Here is a 23,926-nt window from a genome sequence, read left to right on the forward strand (position 1 = left end):
GGCAACTATAGACAGTCTGAAACTTTGAGCACTCGAAAACTTCGGAATTGGAAAGTGTGAAAGTTTGAGCGCTCGGAGATTTCGCAACTGGAGAGTCTGAAAGTTTGAGCGTTCGCAAGTTTCGGAGCTGGAAAGTCTGAAAGTTTGAGCGTTCGCAAGTTTCGGAGCTGGAAAGTCTGAAAGTTTGGGCGGTCGTAACTGGAAAGTCTGAAAGTTTGAGCGTTCGCAAGATTTGTAACCGGAAAATCTGAAAGTTTGAGCGTTCGGAGAATTCGCAACTGGAGAGCCTGAAAGTTTGAGCGTTCGCAAGTTTCGGAACTGGTAAGTCTGAAGGTTTGAGCGCTCGGAGGCTTCGGAACTGAAAATTGTGAAAATTTGAGCGTTCGAAAATTTTCCAACTATAGAAAATCTGAAGATTTGAGCGTTCGAAAGTTTTGGAACTGCAGAAAGTCTGGAAGATTGAGCGCATGGAAGTTTCGAAGCTGGAAGGTCTGGAAGTTGACAAGTATCATAATTCCATTAAAGTTTAAAGTAATTTCGTATTTGTTAAGGTTGTACACTGGAAGCTTACTCCTTAGTCAATCCCGCATCGAGCCTAAAATCCTCTAAATTAACTCGCTACATTGCGAATTTATCAAATCAAAATTCGATTTTAACATATTTTCCATCTACGACTCGCGATATACGTAACTCGATCACTCTGTCTGCCACTTAATTCGATTGTTAAACTAAACGCAGTTGATTAAAATCGTGGCAATAAAGCACAACAAAATCGTGGAATTGAATGTCGAAATGTAGAGAATTCGCGTTTAACATTGCTGTACCTGCGAGGGACAATGGGTTCGTTTGCGCCACTTGAAATATTATTTTACTCGATCCCCTTTCGTGTTTATTTGTTGGCGGTCAGGACTATATATCCGCATATATGCTGTACAGTGTAAATTTGATTATTTATCATCGCATACTGTCCCGTAGTAAAGTTCATTAAACATTGACACTGGTGGAACACGCTTTTTCGGCATTTCCCGCTTGACGAAATTCGGAATTACCATTTCCTATTTTTAAACTGTCAATTTGATTTATCGACCGTTCCACTGTAAATATTCATATCGTATAGAAAATACTGGGCGACGTATTTTTTATCATTTTCATTTATCCATAGCGTGCTACCACTTTTATCATCGAATAAAGGCGAACGAAAACTTGTAATATCTTCAAAAAGACAATTTAATACAAACAGCAACGAGAACACATACTAAGAAACATCTTCATCTTCGTATTCATCTTCCAACTCTTGTATTTTCCTTAAAACTCGAAAGACGCAGAAACACGAGCAATACGTCAGTCAGTACATCGATCGAATACCACCGATCAATACGTCAATTGAGAACCCAATATCACGAAAGAGAATTTCACAGCGAAAATCCAAATGGCCGGATCTTAGAAGCCTACGTAGCTCTCTAGATCTCGTACACGACCCCGAATCTCAGTCGATTCATTGATACCATCGATCGATGCTTTTATTCAGAAGCAAACTTTTCCAGATCAAATTTCCACAGCGAAGAATCCGAGTGATCTGTAGCGGCACTCGACAGCAAACTATAACCGGACGACCGTAGAGCAGTGGTTAGCGTCGTTGGTTACGGACGTTCAGGACCCAGGTTCAAATCTCGGCATTCGTAGTCCGATTTTTTTCTCCGCGAATCCTAATTGAGAAAAAGGCAACCCGGATGAAGACAAAAAAATCCTATACACCAGCAACAGCAATACGTCATAGCGACCTATACATCAGCCAGCAATAGCACTATCGACCGATATACCGCACCTCGGATCCAATCTCGCGAGTCTGAGTAGTCCGTAGATCTACGACAATATACGCGATCGATCGTTCTCGATCAGAATATCAAGACGACTCTGATCGACCCGATTTAATTTAGAAGCAACCGTGACGAAGCAGAATTTGCACGGCAAAGCGCGCAAGCTCGGACATAAAGCGGGGAAAGTCTGCGTGTAGATCTCTGGACGTTTGTTAATGGTGTTTCGCACTGCATGACCCGTCGTGGCGCGTAACACGAGAATTCCCCGAGGTGCAATGCGAAGTTTCGTTGGGCAAAATGGCCCGCAAGACCGCGACTTAATTCGCCGCCGGTGCTATCGGCATCCGGTGCATCGCCAAGTTTCGAAATGGTTTTTAGCAGGTCAAGACGGATCTCCCTCGGCGGACGCATTATCCGTTGCGTTTCACTCGCGTGTTCGGCGTCTAATTGCACCGCGTTTTCGCGAAACAGGTCCCGTTTCCGTGGACGCAGCGGGAATACGTTCGTTATTATTGTTTCGTCCCCGATGGAAACGCGCGATTTTACGATCAATTTCCGGAGACCGGCACGCGATCCTATCGTGAAAAAAGGGTTCAGGACGGCAGTGGCGTAATTTTCAATGGCGTGGAATTCGAATTGTTAATGGCGAATGTCGGGCAAAGAGGAATTTACCGTTTCGAAAGAATCGTTTTGACATTGCACACCGGCTACGAAAAGTATCGACGCGCTGTTCGGTTTATTAGAACATTTTCCTGCCGATTCATTGTGTCGAAGCATATTGGCTTTCTTAGAATTTCACGCTACTTTCGCGCGATTACGATACTTTGGTACTTTGAAAACGTATATTCCGATGATAAAGATGCTTCGTTGGGAATCTTGTAATTTATATGCATAATTCTTATATTCTTCTCTTTTTTCAAATTTCCTTCAAACTTTAGCAACGTGGTCGCGATTGTCGAATCTCATTACGATGTTAGTGAAAGTTTAAGATGCTCGTGTTCGCGAAGGATGTCGGCGATTGTTCGAACGCTTCCTCGATCTCGCGTCTGACAGTGTTTAACACTCGTTTCCAACGCGAAATACGTATGTTATACTTGAATAGATATCGGCAGAATTTGATTCTACCATTCCATTACTTTTCACGAGCAAATAGCGTGAATAGAAGAAGATACCCGAAGAGGCGCAAGGCGATGGAGAAGCGAGGAGGACAGCAGATTTAAATAAAAAAGCGGACAAACGATGGCAGAGGAGAAAAAAGAATTTCCTCTTCGACGCGTATCCATCGTTCCAGCTCGAATGGTTCGTTTAATTAGCGGCTACGTGGTTGTCAGCGTCGACCACGACCTGAAATGGCAATATTTTCAGCCGAGACTCGAGGCCGTAATTGCTATTAATTCCATTCATCGTTCCAACTCGTATTAATTTCACCGCGAATCGTGAAAATTATTCGGTTTCGTCTGTCTGACAGGAAACGCCGTTTATTTTATGCATCACCTTCGGCCTTTCTGTTGGAACCTGTCAGTTGTCTTCTGGTTGCACGTGTCGCTAATTTCGTTCGCCACTGATGTTCCACGTATGATCTTTCGTGTTTCATGTTCCCTTTAGGTCTGGAAATAAACGTTGCACGAAATATGGCTAATTTCGTTTCCCTTTACGATCGGTTTGCCTGATCGATAGGTTGGTAGACCTGCCGGAGGGTTGTCCGACTGTACTGGGTGGACAATACACAGCTGACTGATTCTCATTGTCGGTAGCGTTTAAACGAAGCAAAGAACCACTGTCTTCTCGATGCAGGTCGTTCGTTAATACCAGGAAATTGCGTACGGAGTAAAAATATCGAGAAGATGTTTGCAGAATTCTCATAAAAAGGAGACCAAAGAGAAAACACCCCATTGTTCTCGCTAAAGAAACAAAATAGACAAACTCGAAGATGGTATTCCGCTGGGGGTAGCCATCCACGTGTTAATTAGCGATAAAGTTCGAAAAATTTGCCGAATGTCCAGCTGGACAAATTGTAAGGTACAAATTAAATAATAAAAAAAGAATTTTTTCGTTACGTTTTCACGCGTTTCTAGAACTAAGAACGCGGATTCGTTGTTCGCACTTTTCGTTAGGAAAGCGAGGGTAACGATCAGCGATGCCCATTGGTTATAGCCAACGTTAATAAATGAAGATAGGAGGAGGAAAAACCTGCTTTTCCGTTAGACGGTCAGTCAGTAAGTTGTACGATAGTCGGCGATGATGTTATAGGAATCAGTAAAAATGACTTGGATAATTCGATAATTCTTAGTTACGAGACCTCTGCTTCCAAATGTCGTCGATTCGTTAGTTCCGTTTATTTCATGGAAACGACCTAATTTCCTCCCCGTCTTAAATCGCTAAATTAGTCGACACAGTTCCGAGAGTCCCTTCTGAGAAGCAACCTGGGGATCTCGGAAACCTGGCTTCCGCGAACAGGGGATTAAGACGTTCAGGTCAGACCCCAGGCAAATACGTATAACGCACAGACGTCCAACGAAACGGTCCCTCGGCATACCAATCTCCACTCGAACGACTCTTATTAAAACGTACTTTGTCTCGCGTCTAATGTCTCTCCGGTTCCGCTGAATTTTATCTCGAGTCTAGTTGCTTTAAATTCGAGCGATTTAAAGAATGAAACGTTATAAAACGAACGAGTATCAAACACATCGCTGTGCTATGTGTACGTATATTTGTTTCTCCATGCATACGTTGTGCTTTTGGGTGCAATAAAATTGTCTGAAGCAAAAGTTAGTCTCGAGCCATAAACGCGAAATCTGCAACCTGCGATATCGAAATTACGTATAATTGGATTCCAGCGGTACAACCAGTTCCATTCGCGAATTATCACGAGTCGTTGTGAATTTTGACGGAAAGTTTGGCGAAATTTCGAAATTTCACAGCGTTTTACAAACTGCAAACTAGCCTGCTCGATACGAAATCGCAAAATTATAAAATACGCGCAGCGTAGAATCTCTCCTCGCTCGTTAGTTGATTGTAACTATTGAGATATGCGTGCTAAACTAGATTGACCGCGTGGTAGTGACACACGTACGCGAATATCAGTGTGTGGAAGTACGTGCGTCTCGAAAAACGGACGAATGTAACTGTTCCGTTGGCAGCGTGGCATGGAAGATGACGAGACAAAGGAAGTGCTGAGACGCGTGCAAATGTACATCGACGAAGATCCTGGCAATCGTTTATTAAATAAATCTAAAACTACTTTAATACGAATTCTAAGTGTAACCTCGGTGTTCCTTTGCTTTTATTTATTGGCAATTTATTATGGCAATTAAGATGCACAATTCTCAACAGTAAGTACAACGAATTGTCGTAGGATCTCGTAGCCATCGTTGAACTGCGCCATCCGCCTTTCGTAACTCCGATTTCGCAATCTGTTATTCCATATTTAATTATATAGCGGGATAATGCTAAACGCGAAACATTTGCTATCGCAGAATCAATTGCAAGATCGGTTACGGAAGCAGAATAGAATATATCGGAAGGTTCCGTGCTAAATGTCGGAATTATCAGGAAGTCCGTAACTAACTTGCGTTTTAATGCGGCGAATAATAGTCGTCCATGAAGGTAGGTACGTGCAGGTAAAGGAGCTTCGCACAGTGGTCTGGCTTCTATCTACGTAGTAACTCTAAGAGATAGAAATGAACAGATTCTCACGGGAGAGCAATCATAGCTGCTAATACCTATTTCTCACGGATGACACCGAGTTTGCGTTATCTGGCCGATGTTCGTATAGCGTAGCAACTCGAAGAGAATGGGGGAAAGGTCCCTAAGCTCCGGGGCTTAACTCGGACCAACAGCACTGCCATAAAGTCTCTCTTGTGTCGCTCTCTTGACCCCGAACCACGCCAATCCTCCCCTTGACGAATTCAGAAACGCGGCCACCCTCTGCTTACACGTGTTTCCCTCTTCAGAAGAAAGAAATCGTCTTAAAAGGAGGGAAAGATTTGTGCGAAAAACTTGTACGTGTTGCAAGTTCTTAGGTGGCATTTTTTATTTCCCTGCAAATTCGTCTAATAATTAATTAATGGAATCCGAGTACAGATTTATTTCGTCCGCTGAATATTTCTTTTTTTTGCAATCTTAAGTTTCTATGGAAATCTCGTAGTCTGAATGCGATAGATTCAACTCGATAATTCAAGCTTCTCGAGATTTCGCATCTTCCGGTTTGATCGGAACTTGTACGCGTTGCAAATTCTTAGGTGGCATTTTTTTATTTTCATGCAAATTTGTCTAATAATTAATTAATGGAATCCGAGGACGGATTTATTTCGTCCGCTGAATATTTCTTTTTTTGCAATCTTAAGTTTCTATGGAAATCTCGCAGTCTGAATGCGATAGATTCAACTCGATAATTCAAGCTTTCGAGATTTAATTTCTCAAATTCCTATTTCTGCTTACTTTAGATACGGAACTTATACACGGTGATTCGTTAAAATCTCTCCATGTTAACTGAAACATTTCATATATCTTTCCGCACGACGTAGATTCTACACATTTTTCACGTTTAAACTTCCTAACCATAAATATAATCGCATAAAAATCCGCGGTCCATTAATCTTCGATTTCAGTGGCTGTTGAAAAAAGAGATTTCCTGGACCGGACCCGTTGCTATCGATGGATTAGCATAGTCGTCTTCGTGATAAATGGTAGCCTCTGTTCACGACGAAACCGAAAGCCGACGCTAATTACGTACCACGTTTCATGCTACTCCGATTTTATTCTCGTTTCGTCCGATTCTCCGTCTGCTCGAAGCTCCGAGGTCCAAACGATAAGATGTGCTCGACCAACGAAAGTCCAACTTGGAAGATTCCTCTTGACCACCGATTTCGTCTAACGGGATCCAACTAACCGGATAATTATTTCCACTTGTCTCGACTCTAAGTAAGGGGATTCGATCGTGCATGGGGGAAATTGATCTGGGGGAAAAACGGACGAGATCGAATTTTCCTGACCATTTGTCTAAGCTCTACGATAGAACGAGGGAAATCGGTTTCACGAATCAAACTGCGTTCGGTTGGATTAGACGGTTTGTGATCTTGTAACTTTAGATTTCGAATTTTACATCGACGTTTCTTGAGATCCGAGACCTCGTCTATTTCATTTTAAACGTTATATTTTTATTTAACAGAGATTTATTTTATTCAACGAGCGCTTCATCTCGACGTAGAATGAAAGATACTCGATGTAAATTATCGTCCAGACAAACGTAACCAGGTAGCGTGAACGATCTATACTGTTTGAAATCGCGCTTTTCAAGCTCCTTTCAGATCAAATTTTCTCTTACTAACGTAAAAACGAAGTTTCGTCAGCTACGAGGTACGGTACGAGGAGGCACGGTAATTTTACAAAATTGTAGAATTTCGTTTGATAAGACCGATGGACAAACATATAATACACAAAAATATTTAACATAAAAGTTATCGACGCACACGGTGTGACAACTCGAGACTACTTTCTATCCATCGCCATGCTATGTACGTCTTGTTCGATTCAATTTAATTCTACCTGGTCTAACGAGAAGAATCGATTAGCGCTTCACATACTTCGCTCATTCCCCTGTAAGGAAGAATGTTACAATTAATCGTAGAGAAAACACACGGTTGCTTAATCATTTACCCCTTTACCTAGCTATTTAGGTAAACCTGCGGTGATTCGGCTGTTACAGACACGCTAATTCGTCGTTCTCTTTCAGATCGGGAAATCCCGAAGGAATTGGAGCTGGCAGTACGGCACCAGTTGGTAAGTAATTTGCTGAATCCTATTAGGGTAACACCCGCCGGTGAAACTGGCGCGAAACTCCGGCCAACGACGCGCGTTTCCTTCTTTTTGCGTGCGCGCTATGGTTCGCGTGCCAGCCTCGAGGACACGTAACTGTGGTCTGTCGATGCCTTGCAAAGTAATTAACTTTACGCTAATGAAAAGATTAGCCGAGCCAACGCCATCTCTGGAATAACAAGCAGTTCGCTTAGTTTCGCTTAAATACTTCTCAAGCTTGTAATGTTCGTGATGGAAGATGTTCAGCCAACTGGATAATATCGAGCAACGATTAGATATCATTTGATACGACGTTATCGTTATATGCGTATTACGAGATACGAGATATCGTAAGCTGTTCAGAATCCGCTTCAGGAGCGAGCACGAGGCACAGAAACGACGAAAGAAGGTTCATAGAAACGCGTGTTTCTGTTCCACTTTCTTTCGAATTTATAGTTATTTTTGTGTCTCGATAATCCGCAATCGCTCGCCTTGGTAAAAGTTTCTCGAGATGGCTACCCTCGGCCCGTGTTATTCGACGCACACCTGGTGTTTTCGAAAGATCGGAAAATTTTGCAAGAAGCTTCTATCGAGCTAAGCGGTTGCGGATCGTTGAAACACAAATGTAGCTGTAAACTCGGAGACGAGGTCGTGTAGCGCACAGGTCCGCGCGAACTTTATTCATCGTTCTCGTATTTATTATATTAGGTCGCCCGGAAAGTTTCTTTCGTTTTAGAAGGAAATAATCGATGCACAACATTTTTCGTTTTATATTATTTTATCGAATTGCGGATGATCCATTTTGTTCTATCAAACTACAGATCACAACGTTCGACAGATTAGGATTCGTGTTTGTATAAAGACGCGTCGTTGTAAAGGACGGGTCTGTAAAAGAAAGACACTTTTCGGACAACCTAATATTATCGTACATCCTGCTGTATTAGCACTTAATGACAAAATCTGCAATTACTTAGTCGTCAACCCAATATATCATACTGTACAATTAGGACAAAGAATTTGTAGCGCGACGCGATCGAACGAAAAGTTGGTCACGCTTTTGCGGTGAAACCGAGGAACGCGTTTTCTGCTTTGCGCGTATTGTTTCCGATCGATGTACGCGCCACATTCCTTTCCGCGGTGATCTTGTCCGATGTTTGCGCCGGCTTCGTCATTCCATCGGCGTACAATTACTTAGTCTTTCGAGAAAAGAAAACGTTCCAATTCGTGGTCGCGGTCTTCCAAAGAACATCGGCTCTTAGCATCCACGTGGTTTTGTAACGAGCGGAATAAGCGATAGTTTGAGCGTGCAAAATAGCGAGAATACGACAGACGGGACAGAAGATTCAAGTTGCGGGAATTTTTGTGACGCGGGAATTTTCGACAAGTTCAGCGTTAAAACGTATCCATGGTATGGAGGGTTAGGAAAAACCAGAGAATAGTCGGATTGATGTACTTTTTGTGTGAAGATGGCGACAGAATCTGGTCAAACTTGACAATACGAAAGTTTGGAGAATCCAGAGTTTGAGAACTCGAATTTGAAAGTTAAAAGGTGTGAAAGTTTGAACGTTCCGAATTTTGGCAACTACAGACAGTCTGAAACTTTGAGCGCTCGGAAGTTTCGGAACTGGAAAGTCTGTAAGTTTGAGCGTTTGGAAGCTTCGGAACTGGAAAGTCTGAAAGTTTGAGCGTTCGCAAGTTTCGCGACTGGAAAGTCTGAAATTGTGAGCGTTCGCAAGTTTTGCAACTGGAAAGTCTGTAAGTTTGAGCGTTCGCAAGTTTCGCGACTGAAAAGTCCGAAAGTTTGAGCGTTCGCAAGTTTTGCATCTGGAAAGTCTGAAAGTTTGGGCGTTCGTAACTGGAAAGTCTAAAAGTTTGAGCGTTCGCAAGTTTTGCAACTGGAAAGTCTGAAAGTTTGGGCGGTCGTAACTGGAAAGTCTAAAAGTTTGAGCGTTCGGAAGCTTCGGAACTGGAAAGTCTGAAAGTTTGAGCGTTCGCAAGTTTCACGACTGGAAAGTCTGAAAGTTTGAGAATACGATAGATGGGGCAGAAGATTCAAGTTGCGGGAATTTTTGTGACGCGCGGTTTTGCGTTGTCTTAGCCAACCATGTTTCAACTCGCGTAAAAACAGGTACTTCGGGAACCGTTTGCCTTACGCTGTACAGTCGACTGTTGACTAATCGACGATAACGCGTTGCACCAATTAGATCGAGGTTAATGGTCATTGTTCGAACTCGGATGAATTCGTGTCGCTAGAAAAAACGAAAGGAAATTTCCATGCAAGCCGATGATACTTTAACCCGAATATTTCCAAAGATCGGCTAAAGTCGCCGCAAATTCGACGAAAAGATCGATACGAGTACGAGAAGTTACGTTCGATGGGTAAAATTTACTCGAAATAGAAGCTATATTCGAAAAATATGCCTTTAATGTCTATATCGGAGCAAAAGATGCGAAAAGAAGAAAAAAAAGGAAAAACAGAAACGAAACTTCTCGTGATACGAATAGTCTGGGATCTGGCGCCATTCCCCTGTTGCTGTGTCTCACTGAAAAATTTCCAAATTACGCGCCAAAGGGAGAAGAGGGCAAGGACGAAGAAAAATTTGAAAGTCAAAGAATCGCCGAGAATGACCAAGCTCCATGCGTTCGCTCTGTCCGCGGGATTTTCGTTTTTGCAGCACGTAGAACATCGGCTTCCTTATGGCGGGAGTTGGCGTGGAAATTTTCAATATCCAGCCGATGAAATTTATTCGAGCCGGCGTACGACGGCCGCCTGTGCCTCTCTACGGATACCAGCGCGGAAAAAATCGCCGTACGAACTTCCATTCGAAGCGCCCCTTCCACCTACCCACCCTTGTAATCCACTTACAAGTTTTTCCCTTTTCTTCTCTGCCGAGAGTCGACGACCGGCGAGGAGAAAAGAAAGTCGTCCGAGCGGGTCGGCAAATAGGATTCTTTTTTATGTGGATACGCGCGTGTTCGCGTATCGGCGCAAATATTAGATGGCTGTTCTGATAGGTTTTCAGAGACACGCAGGTATACGCGTGTGTCTCTTTCAGCGAGCTACCGTGAAGCGCGTGTATCCGGAATTCGTCGCACGAACCTCGCTCGCCTCCCAGGCTACTACTTTGTTTGGAGAAGTCGGGTTTCTCGTCTCTTCTCTCGCGAATATTTAAGAGAGAAAGGTTGGAAATGCGCCGTGTGTAGAGAGTGGCGGACAGAAAGAAGCGCCAGAGTAGCGAGAAAACGAGCGGTCAATTATTAAAGAGAGAATATTTATTAAAATGAAATTAGAGGTAGGATAGTATTGCGAGACGAGGCAAGAGGAATGCGATCGATTTAACGTAAAAGAGGATTTGTAGAAAGGAAAATTCCAGAGACAAGGCGAAAAGTATCGCGAGCGATCTTGCAAGCAATTTCAGCGATAGACATGTTGGAGGAATTGCAGCGATGGAAGGAGAAAGAGATAAGATAAGCGGTAATTGAGAGGAAGATCGGTGATAAGATAAAGGCTTCCATTAATTGAACGAAAAGTAAGGTTCGCGGGAAAGGAGGAAATTGCAGAAACGAAAAGAAATATTACGGAATTGACCAAGGAAGAATACCAGTGATTCCAAAATCGCGCAAGAGTGTCTGAGGCGGGAGAAACGTTACAGGAAGGAATTTCAGCAACGAAGCAGAAACCAGTGCCAGGATGCTGCAAAATGGGGAATTTCAACAATGAACTGGAAAGAAAAGAAAGACTCGAGGAAATTCCAGCAACGAAACAAAAGAAACAGCGTAAGGACCATAGATAGACGATTCGAATGGTAACGTTTTCTTCGGAAAATTGACGAAAATGAGAATGTTCTTTGCATGGAGGAATAAGGACGCGCGTTTGTACTTAGCGTAACCGTACTCTTTGTGTATCTGAAATTTCCTTCGAAAGCCAGCGATCGATTTAACGAAATCGGACCATTCTCGAGGGGAGCGCCTGTCCTACCGAAAATCTTTCGCCAAGCGTACAAAGAGCAGGATCAAATCGAAGGTGGTTTTTCGCTCGAAGAAAGGCCAATCTCTCGAGGCCATAATCTCTCTCGAGTGATTCGTTGGTTCTGTTCGAACGATGTCTTGTCGTACCTTGTCGTACCTCTCGTTCCATCAGCTTTGTATTCCGTAAACGTTATCACGTGTGAATTCGTCGACCGTGTCAAGTGTGCGTCTTCGGTGCCGTACGTGAAGCTACTGCGGAAGCGAGCCGCGTGTTAAGGGGCCGTTGTTTCGTCACGTTCGACCTTTCTTGGACGACGAGTCGACACGGAGTCGTCGTCGCGAAACGATTTTCCACGTTTCCTCCGCGTCGGTTAAACGAGCTTTTACCTCTTGTCTTTCAATTTCTTTTGCTCGCGTTTCAACGGTTCTTAACCTTTCGTTCACCATGCAGTCCCTTTAAATAATTTTTTCTCGTCGCGGACTTGCCGAGAAGACTCGACGCAGAATCGAGACGCGCCAAAATGTGCGCACGTTCGACTGCTTGGCTCGAGAGCCGTTTCGTAGGCAAGAGATTCGTTGTAAATGAACAAACGTACGTGGAAAAACATAGGTTTTATTCGAGTAATACGATAATAAGTCGCGCGCGCGAGCACTTGGTGCGAGAACTCTGGCGATCCGCGGACAAGTTAAGAACCGTTGCCCTGTTTCCTTCTTTTTATTTCTTAACGGGAGCAGCGTGTTTTTGTATCGGCTGCGAGTTCAACGAGTGCGGATGAAAGATTTACGTATTCATTCGTGGACGAAAGCGTACGCGTACAGTGGTGTGTTTCGAAATAATAACGATAACTCTTGTTCGTTAATTTCACTGCAATTGTATCGCGAAAACATTTATTTCCATCGTCTGCGGTGTGACGTAGGATCTAAAGATACATACTGGTTGTATCCTGAAACACCGTGAATATGGAATTGCTTTTGAGTTTTTTTAGTTTAATAAAGTGATAGTCAGAAATTGAACAAGGTTGAACGAGACGTATCTATGGTTTTTCGGGATTCCATCGTGTTCTAATCGCACGTTGCAATTTATGTCCACGTTTCGTGGACATTGCATTTCGACGAACACGTTCTTCGCCTGACACACTCGACAGAAGCTGAATTTCAAGTTATCGTTCACTGAATTACTACCGCGTTTACCATTAAATTCCACGGCAAATGTGCACCTTATGGGGCTAATACGTTTCATCGATTGAAAACACAACGCACACGTTAGAACGTATCAGAACGTGTTCACATGGAAAATTTGTAATCTGCTCGTACGAAATGCATACGCGCGTGTTCGTTTAACACTAGAACTACCGATAGTTAACACGAAGCTATTTCTACCAAGACCAGTGAAAATGACTGATCTTTAAAAAATACCTAATAATAGAATATTCTTATATTTATCGATTTATTACTTTCTTACAGAAGCAATTCCACGTTATGTAGTAGATTTTTCGTATTATTAATCCATCTGGGATCCCTAAACGAGGGTCGGACACGTTTATAAAATTGTAGAACCAGTCGTTTTGACTGCTGTGGTATTTCTAGCGTTAGCATCTAGCGATCCAGCGATCGATCCGCAATTTTCCTGATAACTGATATCGTCGTATCGAACGATACGCGGTAAAAATTTGAGAAACGCGTGGCAAGTCGTAGAAAACGAGGAAACTGATTAACTGGTCTTTGATAAACAGATTGCAGCACCCTTTTACACTTTGACGAGTACCAGTGATTTTCACTGGTATTGGTTAAGTAGCCTCGATACGAAACTATTTTCAGTTTTGATACATAAAAACCAAAATAAAATTCGTTATATTATTCTTTTAGTTATCGTTGCGAAAGTCATTACATCATTGCGGAACAAAAATATAACACGAGGTAAGAATTTTAAAATAAAATTGTAAAACCAGTGAATTTGACTGGTGTGGTAGTTCTATTGTTAATTTCCACCTCGCGGTCAAGAAATGCACTTAGTTTGCAGAAAGTTTGATAGTAAACGCGAGGGATTAACATCTCCACTCAAAAAGCCAGCTTTAAAACGGCAACTAGCCGACACGCGGTAAAAGAAGCGGAGAAATAGCATCCAGATGATTTACAAATCGCTTCGATAAATCCATAGAGGAAAAGTGTTGCACGAGAATCGAATTTTCGAGCGTTTCGACTCGATCGTCGGTAGAAGAAGGAAAGCGACGATAGACCGGCGGAATTGTGCAGCAAATTGAATCTGTTTGGATTTGTTATTTTCTGGAGGCGGCCGCTGACTCAATCGCGACGCGACACTCGCTGGAATAAAATAAAAAGGGTCCGCGTGCGAGAATTGAGGCCGGAGGGACAGAGAGAGAGAGAGAGAGAGAGAGTAACGAGCGAACCGTGAATAACGCTGCCGATTTATTTACGACCCGTTTCACCTTACGTTCCTGCCTTTTTTCATTTGTCGTTTATATCGTCCCTCACTTCTTTTTTCTCTCTGCGTACCGCGAAAGGGGGAACCCGGTTGATTCCTGCGAAATCGATTCGATCTGGGAACGCGACTCGTAACCTTCCAATTTTGCCCCTGAACGTCAGCACACGTGGAAACGATGACAAATGGACGCGCGGCTTGGCGAATGCGATGCAACGATTAAAGATTATGTAGACCACGCGAAAAAGGTAGTACGATGTCTGCCGTGGATCTCGATCGTTAAGGCTGGCCCCGAATAAGGTTGCGATAGCGACGAACGAAGAAATATGATTTTCATTGCGCTCGTAATTGACGTTGAGCGATAAAACGAATCGCTACGTGATTCGTGAGCTGGATGTTGGCAGTTGTTAAAAAGCAAGTATAATTGTCGACGAGGTATTCAACGTGGTCGATACGCTTGATACGTTTTATGATCGATCGATCGGATGCGGGTATACTACGTACGTGGTTTCGAGTTTTCAAGTGACAGAATATATCGGAGGATTTGTAGTCTGCGGATGTTATTAGACGTTTACACGAAGGTACAATTATCGATGTGTTATTTAACGCGAATATGGTATTAAGATAAATATACTACCGCGTATGCGTTTCGTTCGCCTAATTAATTTACGTTGATCGATGATTTCCAATAGACGATATGGATGATCGAAGAAGCGCGATACTCCTCGTTGTAAAATAGCTATCACCTGACAAAGTACAGTTATCTCTTGCTAACGATATTTCAATGTCTCATGTGCGATAAAACGTACGACTAGGCGATTTAAATGTCAGCTCTCGTATCATACGCTTACAAACCGATTGAGACTGTTCCTCGTATCGTGTAACAAACAGAAGGTACACTACGTGCAGTATCTAATGTATTTTCATCTCTTCCATCAATTTCTACTTGGAAGTCGAGATTCCAACTTGGAAATATCGTAATCCGTGCGATGACCGCTAGCCATACGCAATTGCAAGCATCGAGCTTCCATCTCGCAGCCCGCAGAAACAAGATATTTAGTTTATTTCGTACGAAACATGTCGCGGCTCCACGATACACGACTCAAGGCGAACAAACACGGTGATAAAAATGTTCGGGTGCGGTAACAATCGGACCAGGAGGCCCTTTCGAGCTACGTCGTGTTTTCGTTCCTTCTATCGAGCGGGAACAATCGCCGGAACTCGTTAAAATCCCTCGCGTCTGTCAGTCGGCACGACACACGTTAATAATGTACAATCTTCTGCATAACGACGGTTGTCTGCCCGGTCCTCTTCTCCTCTTTGTTTCGGCTCGCAAACGCAGCTACCAAATCGTCCGATCTTCGTTTCTATCGCGAAACAACGCTAAAGACCTCGTCGTATTTCACGAACCGATCTAACGTGTCCATTTTCCCGTGGAAAGCACGCGTCAACGTGTACGTGCGTATATGAGACGAAATAAGCTTATCGCGGAAGTAAATACGCGGCAGCTGTTCGATTCTACTGTTTCGTTGTCGCTTTTATCCACCGTAATTCACCTTTCGTTTACGCGAAAACGAAATCTTTTCGGACGACGGTTACGAACGTTTCGTGTCGTTAATAATACGAAGCCGTGTGCATTTCCTATAGGAACGTATTTCACACGATGACACAGCACGACAGAAGTTTATTATACGAGCGTCTCTATGTCTACGTACAACGCGTATATGTGCACTGTTTATCGTAATTTAGGAGATCTGCTTTATACGAACATTTAGCTTACTCTTAACTATCCGTCTATAAAATATTTACGGTGTAACGAACGCGAAATCACAGCGCTACGAGCCAGAACCTGACGTCGTCGTGCTGCCGAGTCTTTGGTAGGTGCAGCGTCACTGGCCAACACCTGTTTCCGGGTATACCTTTTACCGATCCACGCCATGCACTCACGTACACGACCGGATGATTCACGCTAGGAACCTTGTTCGTGACAGATGCTCCGGTTGTATACGTGTAAAGGTGCGTTTAGACCGAGCGACCGAATCCTCCTTTCTTCGTCGCTTTACTAAAATCAATGTGTAGAGGAGCTCTCGACCGAGTTTTTATTGGGGTTAGGGGCGTGTAACGAATCTTCGTTTGAATTAGACATCGTTGTTACGCAATAGAGAAGATATTTACTGGTACAAATATGATTATTACAGAGTTTGACAAGTAACCGTGGCGATTAGATACTCGAGATTCTAACGACGATGATCTTAGGTTCAATAACGAATCCACGGTCGACGGGATAGCAAATGCGTTTTCTTCCAAAGTCTAAGTCGAACTGAACTTACTGGTCCACAATTCGAGCGTAACTCGACTTACTTGTCCACGGTACAAGTAGAACTCGACTGACTCCACAGTCCAAGTGGAACTGCACTTACATGCTCTTCTCCGCGCCTCTCTGCACCCCTCGGTTCGACTATATTTTTAAGGAGAGTTATACAATTACTCCATACCTCTGTTAGGTGAAAACGTCCATCCCGTGACCGTGGCTGCGTTTAGCGACCCATTGTGTCACTTCGAGCCCAAGTCCATTGTCATAAATCTCGGGCACACATAATCGGATTAAATCATAAACAACTACTTCCAAGTTTTATTGTTTAAGTGCAGCTATAGTGAAAAGTCTGGACTAAAGTATCGGGGATCTTGCCAAAAATTCCAAAAGAAAGGCCCCGATGTTCTTTCATCTGCGACATGTATAACGCCAGTGCCACGTCGTCAATAAAATAATGATGGAATATTATGGAATATACTATGGAATATTAACGATGTACGTACAGGACGTTCCATTTGTAGCGGCACTCGACAGCAAACTTTCCAACGGTTTCTACCCCGGACAACGGCAGTGCTGTGGTTAGCATAGTTGATTACGAACGTTGCAAACCACAGGTTCGAATCCCGGCACACATAGTCACGTTTTTCACAATTCCTAGATGAGAAGAAGAGAGCGGTCCGGATGATTGAAAGAAAATCCCCCAACCCGAACGAAGACAAAAATCTTATACACCAACAGTACCTATCACGACCTATTCCGTCTCACATTTTTATTTAGAATTTAGCCATCTGTAACTTATAGTTTTGGTATTTTTCTAATAACGTTTGCCACTCTATTTACGTTTATATAACGTACTCTTCTCGTGTGAACAGCCTGTACATCGATCGTCCGAGGATCCCACGGACGAGCGTTGTTCCGCTGTTTGGCGACGAATCGGAAATCGAACACCCATGCGCTCTAAATTTAATTTAAATTTCAATTAAAATTTCTTCAAACATCCTTGTCAAAAATCCGAACGAAGATGAACGTTTTAAATGCTCGATCTGATCACCGCCAACTTGCTCGTATCGCGGACTCGTCACGGAAGATCGCGAAGAAGCTGTCTCGGTACGAACGAGCCTACTTGCTCTGTTCCTGTTCGTTTGCCCCTAAACGCGTCTTAAACGCGTACGCGTAACGCACTTGCGAAACGTAACGGCGTTACGATCGAGATGAATCGATACGGATCGCGCACTGTTACCGACAGAGTTACGCCGCACAGCGGTATCCGTGATAAGGTTATCGCGATTCGCCGACTGTTATCGAGTTACACGCTCTACAGTTGGACCCTTTGATACGGTCTAGCGTAGGATGCGCTCCGTAAATCATACTACCACGGCGCCGAAAATAGCAGTGGCTTGTTCAAAGCTTGATGCTGCTGCGACTGGTGAATTACGCGGTGATACGTTTTCATGGCGTTTAACCCGGCTTAAAGCTGTGTGATCATTAGTAAGTAAATTGTAGTTATACCGAATTACGTTAGGTATGTTGATTAAATCGCTTCTAGTTTAGTGTATTTAGCGTGTCCCTGGTAACGTGCTCGCGACTTGCCGTCTGCCCAGTTACTTAAAATTAATTCTGCATCAGCGGAGCACGAGAAAGGCTCTATCTGGTGTATCGACACTTACGTCTTTTTACCATGTTTGTTCTTTTTTCCTTTCTTTCTTTTTTCTCTATGAAGAAAACAAAAATATGTGTCCGATACGTTTCAATTTTTTGAAACGAAATATTCATCGTATTGTACGGGCTTGTACTGTTATACTGGAAGAGCTGATTAAGTATCTAATTAAATCACAAAGTTGCGGATACCAAGGCAAAGCGTTTTATAGAGCGGCGGTAAATTTTCATTCCCAGATCCGCGAAAATATACATCGTCTGTTATAAGGTCGAGTTCTGAACTCCACCGCGTCGAGTTCAGTTTCCGGCTATTTAGAAGATGGACAAATTTGATCGGGATGGTTGCCGTTTCCGAGCTCCTAAATCGAAGAAGAATATTCAAATTCCACAGACCTGTTGGTAATCTATCGCGTTCGAAATTCCATACGATGTTAGCGGAAGATCATGCCAACCATCTTTCACCGCTCTAACGATTGCCTGCAAGTTGCAAGAAAAAGTAATTCCGTTGCTACTCGAAAGAAACGAAACTACTCGGACCGCGGAGAACATTAAAAAAAAAAAAAAAAGAAAGAAAAAAGAAAGAGAAACAAAGCAATTAACAAAATTTGCAGACGCCACAAGAGCACCAAGAGCTCTTACCCACCCCACGGTCCGAAAATCCCTAGACCAAATAACACTCGCGGAACCGTAATAAAAAAAGAGGCGAAAAAAAGAAGCATCAGACCCCGTCGTTGGAATAATTACGGAACGGGAGCGTAAGAATCGTTGGAAAGCGGCGGGTAACGAACGAGAGGGTGTCGGCGGTTCGCGTTAATCCGACCAAGGGGTTGGCTGAACGTCAGCGTGTCGAATAATTGCAGTCGATTCTCGATCCGAGCGAGAAAAGAGGATCGAAAGGCGGAACCGTTGACGCGGAAGTCGTTCGTTGCGTTGGCCGCGTAACGAAATCTGACGTATTGGGGGGCGGAATGGCGTGGATAAAGCGGATCGACTAGAACCTGGCGATCATTCACAGAGCCAAGTTACTCTACGCTATTGCCGTGCCAGGTTTGAAAGCGTTTGCTTCGATGCAGATACGTAGCACGTGGGGGTTTTCATCAAAATCCTGCAAATTTCACCAACTTATCTGTTTTCTGGTATCTTATATTTTCTGAGCTATTTTCCACTGCCTATATTTTCTTTCATGCTGCGTCGTAGTCGCCGAAAAGACGAATCGGACGACCCGTGATAAGACGACCGTTCGGTTGAGCCAAAATTCTGCCACCAGTTACGGATCACCCTGTACACACCCTGTACACGATGGAACCGTCTTTTCCATTAAAACCGTGCCAGCTTATAGCTTTCGCTGGAAACGGTTGCATACGCAGTTGTGTATCGAGGAAAATGCCATCGAACTCTGAGCACAACGTGGCTTAGCTCGGCTTTCGTTATTGGCGGCGGTGTGGGGGTGGGTCAGGCCCTTGGTCGGTCACGCGTGCTCGCTTTCAAACGCGGAGAGACCCCGTTAATTAAAGCTTCTTAAGATAAAGTGTGGAGTAGTAGGCGGCCATGTATGTAATTGTGCGTTCCCCTGTTGGCAGGCCTGCTAGAAAGAAGCTTTGTTTTAAGAAGAGACTGCAGGGGGCGCGTGGGTCTGCGCGCTGCACGGCCGCAGACAATGCCCACCGACTACAATGCAACCTCTGTGTTTGTATTTCTGCTGCCTGCCTCGATATCATCTACGATCTCTTTCTTCTTTTTCTCTTTCTCCCGCAATATCGCCACTCTTCTATGTTCTCTGTCTTTCTACGAGCGTGTACGAGTGTGTTGCCCTTGTGCTTTTTCCATATGAGTCTCGGCGCTGACTTATACGAGGCACGTATTTACTTACTCACTTTGGCTACCAGGTCGTGCAAAAGTGGTGGTCGAATCGATTTTTCTTCTCCAACCTTGTACCTTATCTACTCGCGTTCATTCGATCCGACAATATCGTTAATTTGTATTCTTCTTTCTCGTTGGTAATTTATACCGCGAAAATACGAAAATATACCGGTTTCTCGTCTCTTTTTCGGAAGAGAAAAGAGGCAATTTCTTTCGTTTGACTATATTAGGTGTACCTTTCTTTTTACTAACAAACAAGAGAAAATTCAATGGCGATCGTATTACTTGAAAAAACGGTACATTCGATGACATCACGGCTCTCTTATTATCGCATCGATCATTTTGTCACCCCTAGCACGATCATTCGTCGACGCCATCTGCTTAAACTGATATATGTTATAAATGGGGGAACATAAATTTCAGTAATCGTCGAATCGGACAGCGCGCTATCTATTATGATCCAATTATCGTTGCGATAAATTCTGCCTCGCTCGAAAGACTTCATCGTTCCGCGATCCCCTGTTCGAATTATTCTTTTCGTATCTCCATCCGAAGGGGAAAATGCCGCAGCTCGTCTTCCATACGTTCGATTCCAACGCTATTTACCGTTCAATTCGGCTCCAGTTGTAAATTGTGCTGACCGATATAACACGTCCGCGTTACGTCTCCGCAGAATCCAGTAGTCCTTACGCGAGATGATAAACCGCGCGAGGGAAAAATAAAAAAGCAGGACGCGAAAAAACGCAATATCGATGAAATATAACGGCAAGGGATTAATAAACCCCAGCGGCGGGAGATGTTTCTCGTGCAACTTAAATTCAACGTGTCGCGCTTCAAAAAGACGCACGAAAACTGCCATTTGTTGGGAAAGTTTCGCGTCTCGCGATATACGCGCGCGCGCTATCTTTCTCTATCAGCGCGACTACCCACTTTGTTCGCTGCAAGTTTCTCTGTGTTCTTGGACCTCCATCTAGGCATCTATCTGACGCCGCGGGCCTCTCTGTCCGCTCGTTTCATTCCTATTCCTCGTGATTCTCTCTGTCCCACCTCTTTGTCTCCGTTTCAACGACCATCTTTATCCGTCTGTCTCGTAGCTCGTCTCCTCTTCCCTTTGCCGTGTTTCTTGCTGCCTCCTCTTTTCCCATCTGTCGCGCGGATACGCGCACGGTTCCCTTTCCGTTGCTTCGCTGGCTGCTTTGCGCGTTCCTCTCTGGGCCCCGTCCCTGTGTTTCAGCCTGTTTCCCCCGTCCACTGGTCTTTCTACTTTCTCGTTCAATCGGTCCTCGTCACTTTGTGCCCTGCACGCTCGGATACGTCATACGCGAACGATCACACCGCGTACATTTTATTTTGCAAATTCGTATCGACACTTCGCGTGGTTGCACCCTGGATATCTTTGGAAAAGGAATTACGAACGTTGGAATTTTCCATGTAGTCTAGGTTGATGCTAGGGTTTCCACGTTTTGTACCATTTTGTTGCGCGTTAAACCAGTTATCGCGCTGGTTTTTTTAGTGTTTACCGATTATTAAGATAGCAGTTTCACGATTTACGTCCGTCGTCGGAGAAATATGATCGTTCGTTAAAGAATTGATTAAATCCTACGAAGGTTAATTTTCGCCTTAAGATTATTTACGACGCGCTATTAATTCAATATTACCGCGTAACGCGCACGGAATTACCATAAATAAGTCTTTTACCCTCGATGGAATGTTAAGCTAGCCCGTAGAACGCGTTACTAATTTAACGCAAGCGGTAAACGTAATTACAATAAATAAATCTTATCACCTCGAGGTTATTACCTATGACACGTTATTATGTGAAATTGCAGCGAATAGATTTTTTTTTTTTTATCGTTGATGCAATGACGCGTTGATAGAATACGATGGAACGACGCGTGGATAAGCAAACGGGGGAAAAAAATGGTCGTAAAATATAGATATCCGGATGGGTTGGATGGGAGACGGTGATGGAAAGGCTTAAGCCGCAGTCGTAAGGAAGAAAAGAATGTAATTGGCCAAGGCCAGGGTTAAAATAGCCCCGAGACATTATCATGGACGACTGGTCGTTAATAATATCGGTAATTCGAGCAGCGTCTAGAGCGTCTAGAGCCTCGAGGAGATAACCGAAAGTGGCGTTCGTTTCGAATCAGCACCGCCCCCTTTTCGTTCGCAGAATCCGATCTACGAGATACCGGAATCACTTAGAGGCGAGGAATTGCTTATGTGCACTTGGAGCGAGTAAGCGAGGCAGAAGAATAACGAGGTGTTGCTCGGAATTCGTTGAAGCGTCTAATTTTTTTCTCTTTCCTCTCTTTTTTCTTCTCTTTTTTCGATACGAATTTTTGTTCCAGACAGCAGAACGAATTTTGTTCTTTTTAATAGAAGAACGATAATTTCGTGATATATCGAAACTTGATGGTTACTGTTGATTAAATTTCTGAATTGTTCGCGACTACGCTCAAATCTTTTTTTTTTTTTTTCAGTGACTTTTAAAAGATCCCAAAAGATTTTTCTTTTAATAGAAGAACGTTAATTTCGTTCTGAAATTTTGTTAATTCGCGATATATCGAAACCTGATGGTTGTTGTTAATTAAATTTCACGGGCAAATTGATTTTGGAATGTACTTAATCTTGAATCGTACGCCCAAATCTTTTTTTTTCATTTCAGTGACTTTTAAAAGATCCGAAAAGATTTTTCTTTTAATAGAAGAACGTTAATTTCGTTCTGAAATTTTGTTAATTCGCGATATATCGAAACCTGATGGTTGTTGTTAATTAAATTTCACGGGCAAATTGATTTTGGAATGTACTTAATCTTGAATCGTACGCCCAAATCTTTTTTTTTCATTTCAGTGACTTTTAAAAGATCCGAAAAGATTTTTCTTTTAATAGAAGAACGTTAATTTCGTTCTGAAATTTTGTTAATTCGCGATATATCGAAACCTGATGGTTGTTGTTAATTAAATTTCATGGGCAAATTAATTCTGGAATTTGCTTAATTTTGAATCGTACGCAACTACGCCCAAATCTTTTTTTTTTTTTATTTCAGTGACTTTGAAAAGACCCGAAAAGATTCTGAGAATTAAAGTCTGTACTAGATCGCGTAATCAGTTTTTCAAGCCGAACGTTTGCAGGATTTTGCAAGAAAAGAGAAAAGTTTATCGCTGAAGATTCGTCCGTGGCGTGAGGACATGGTCTAACTACGCGAGCTTAATCCACTTGAATAGTAAAACGTGGAAGAACCGTAGAATCGAGATTATAAGAAAGGAATGGAATTTTGGATGTTATCAGAGCCCGAAGAAAGTTCTAATTTATATCGTCGGAGAAAATTCGCATCAGTTGGAAAGTTTCATCCCCGAATTTCTTCGATCGATCTCTCGGAATTTATACGTTTCTGAACTTATCGAGGATGATCGACCGAGTAATCGCTCTCCATTGTCCTCGTAAAACTTCTCCGAAAGATCTCGAGATTTATCATCGAAACGTATAATTCTTCGTATTCGTCCACTTCTATCCTTGTTGTTCCGTTTCTACTGAATATCTACGCGTCTTTTTCCCCCAATCTTTTATTACGCTAAACACACTTCGTCGTATATTTATTTTTTATTCTTTCGTCTATTGCCATTCGTACATTTTTTTTCGGGAAATTTCTATCACGAGCAGGGGTGGCCGAGCTTGCGAATAATCTAAGAGTCCCCGACGTCTCGAGAATTGCGATTCGCGACGATCGGAGGGAAGATAGGGAAGCATATTTGTCTCCTGCGAGGTATCGATGTTTATCGAGTAGGCGTTCGCTCGTTCTATCGTTCCTCCTATCGTCGGTTCTTTGTCTTCTATGGTGCATGCATCCCCCTGAGCCGTCTCATTGAAATTACCCTGGCCATAGTCTAATTTTTTTATCCACTTTCTTAAAACAAGAACGAGATATTAGATCGAGTTTTACATCACACAAAATATCCGAGTAAGAAGAACGTCCAGCAAAATTTCCTCCGTACCTGTTACAACTTCTATCGTCTTCTCGATGAATTTAAAGTAATATTTCCAGGACATTTCATACTCTTTTCGTGCTCGATG

General features: G+C 43.1%; 1 protein-coding gene across 5 annotated transcripts in view; it reads left to right on the forward strand.

The window, feature by feature from the left end:
* The window catches only part of LOC117241793 (ankyrin repeat domain-containing protein 50), a 216,515-nt gene that overhangs the window by 63,933 nt on the left and 128,656 nt on the right, over positions 1 to 23,926 (forward strand). For all 5 annotated transcript variants that reach the window (XM_033507911.1, XM_033507916.1, XM_033507914.1 and 2 more), the window contains exon 2: positions 7,552 to 7,598. The gene's annotated coding sequence lies outside the window, so the exon portion shown is untranslated. The remainder of the gene's footprint in view (positions 1 to 7,551; positions 7,599 to 23,926) is intronic.

The sequence above is a fragment of the Bombus vosnesenskii genome, unplaced genomic scaffold, assembly GCF_011952255.1.
Source record: "Bombus vosnesenskii isolate JDL3184/JDL3185 unplaced genomic scaffold, Bvos_JDL3184-5_v1.1 scf7180000016261, whole genome shotgun sequence".
Lineage (NCBI taxonomy): Eukaryota > Metazoa > Arthropoda > Insecta > Hymenoptera > Apidae > Bombus > Bombus vosnesenskii.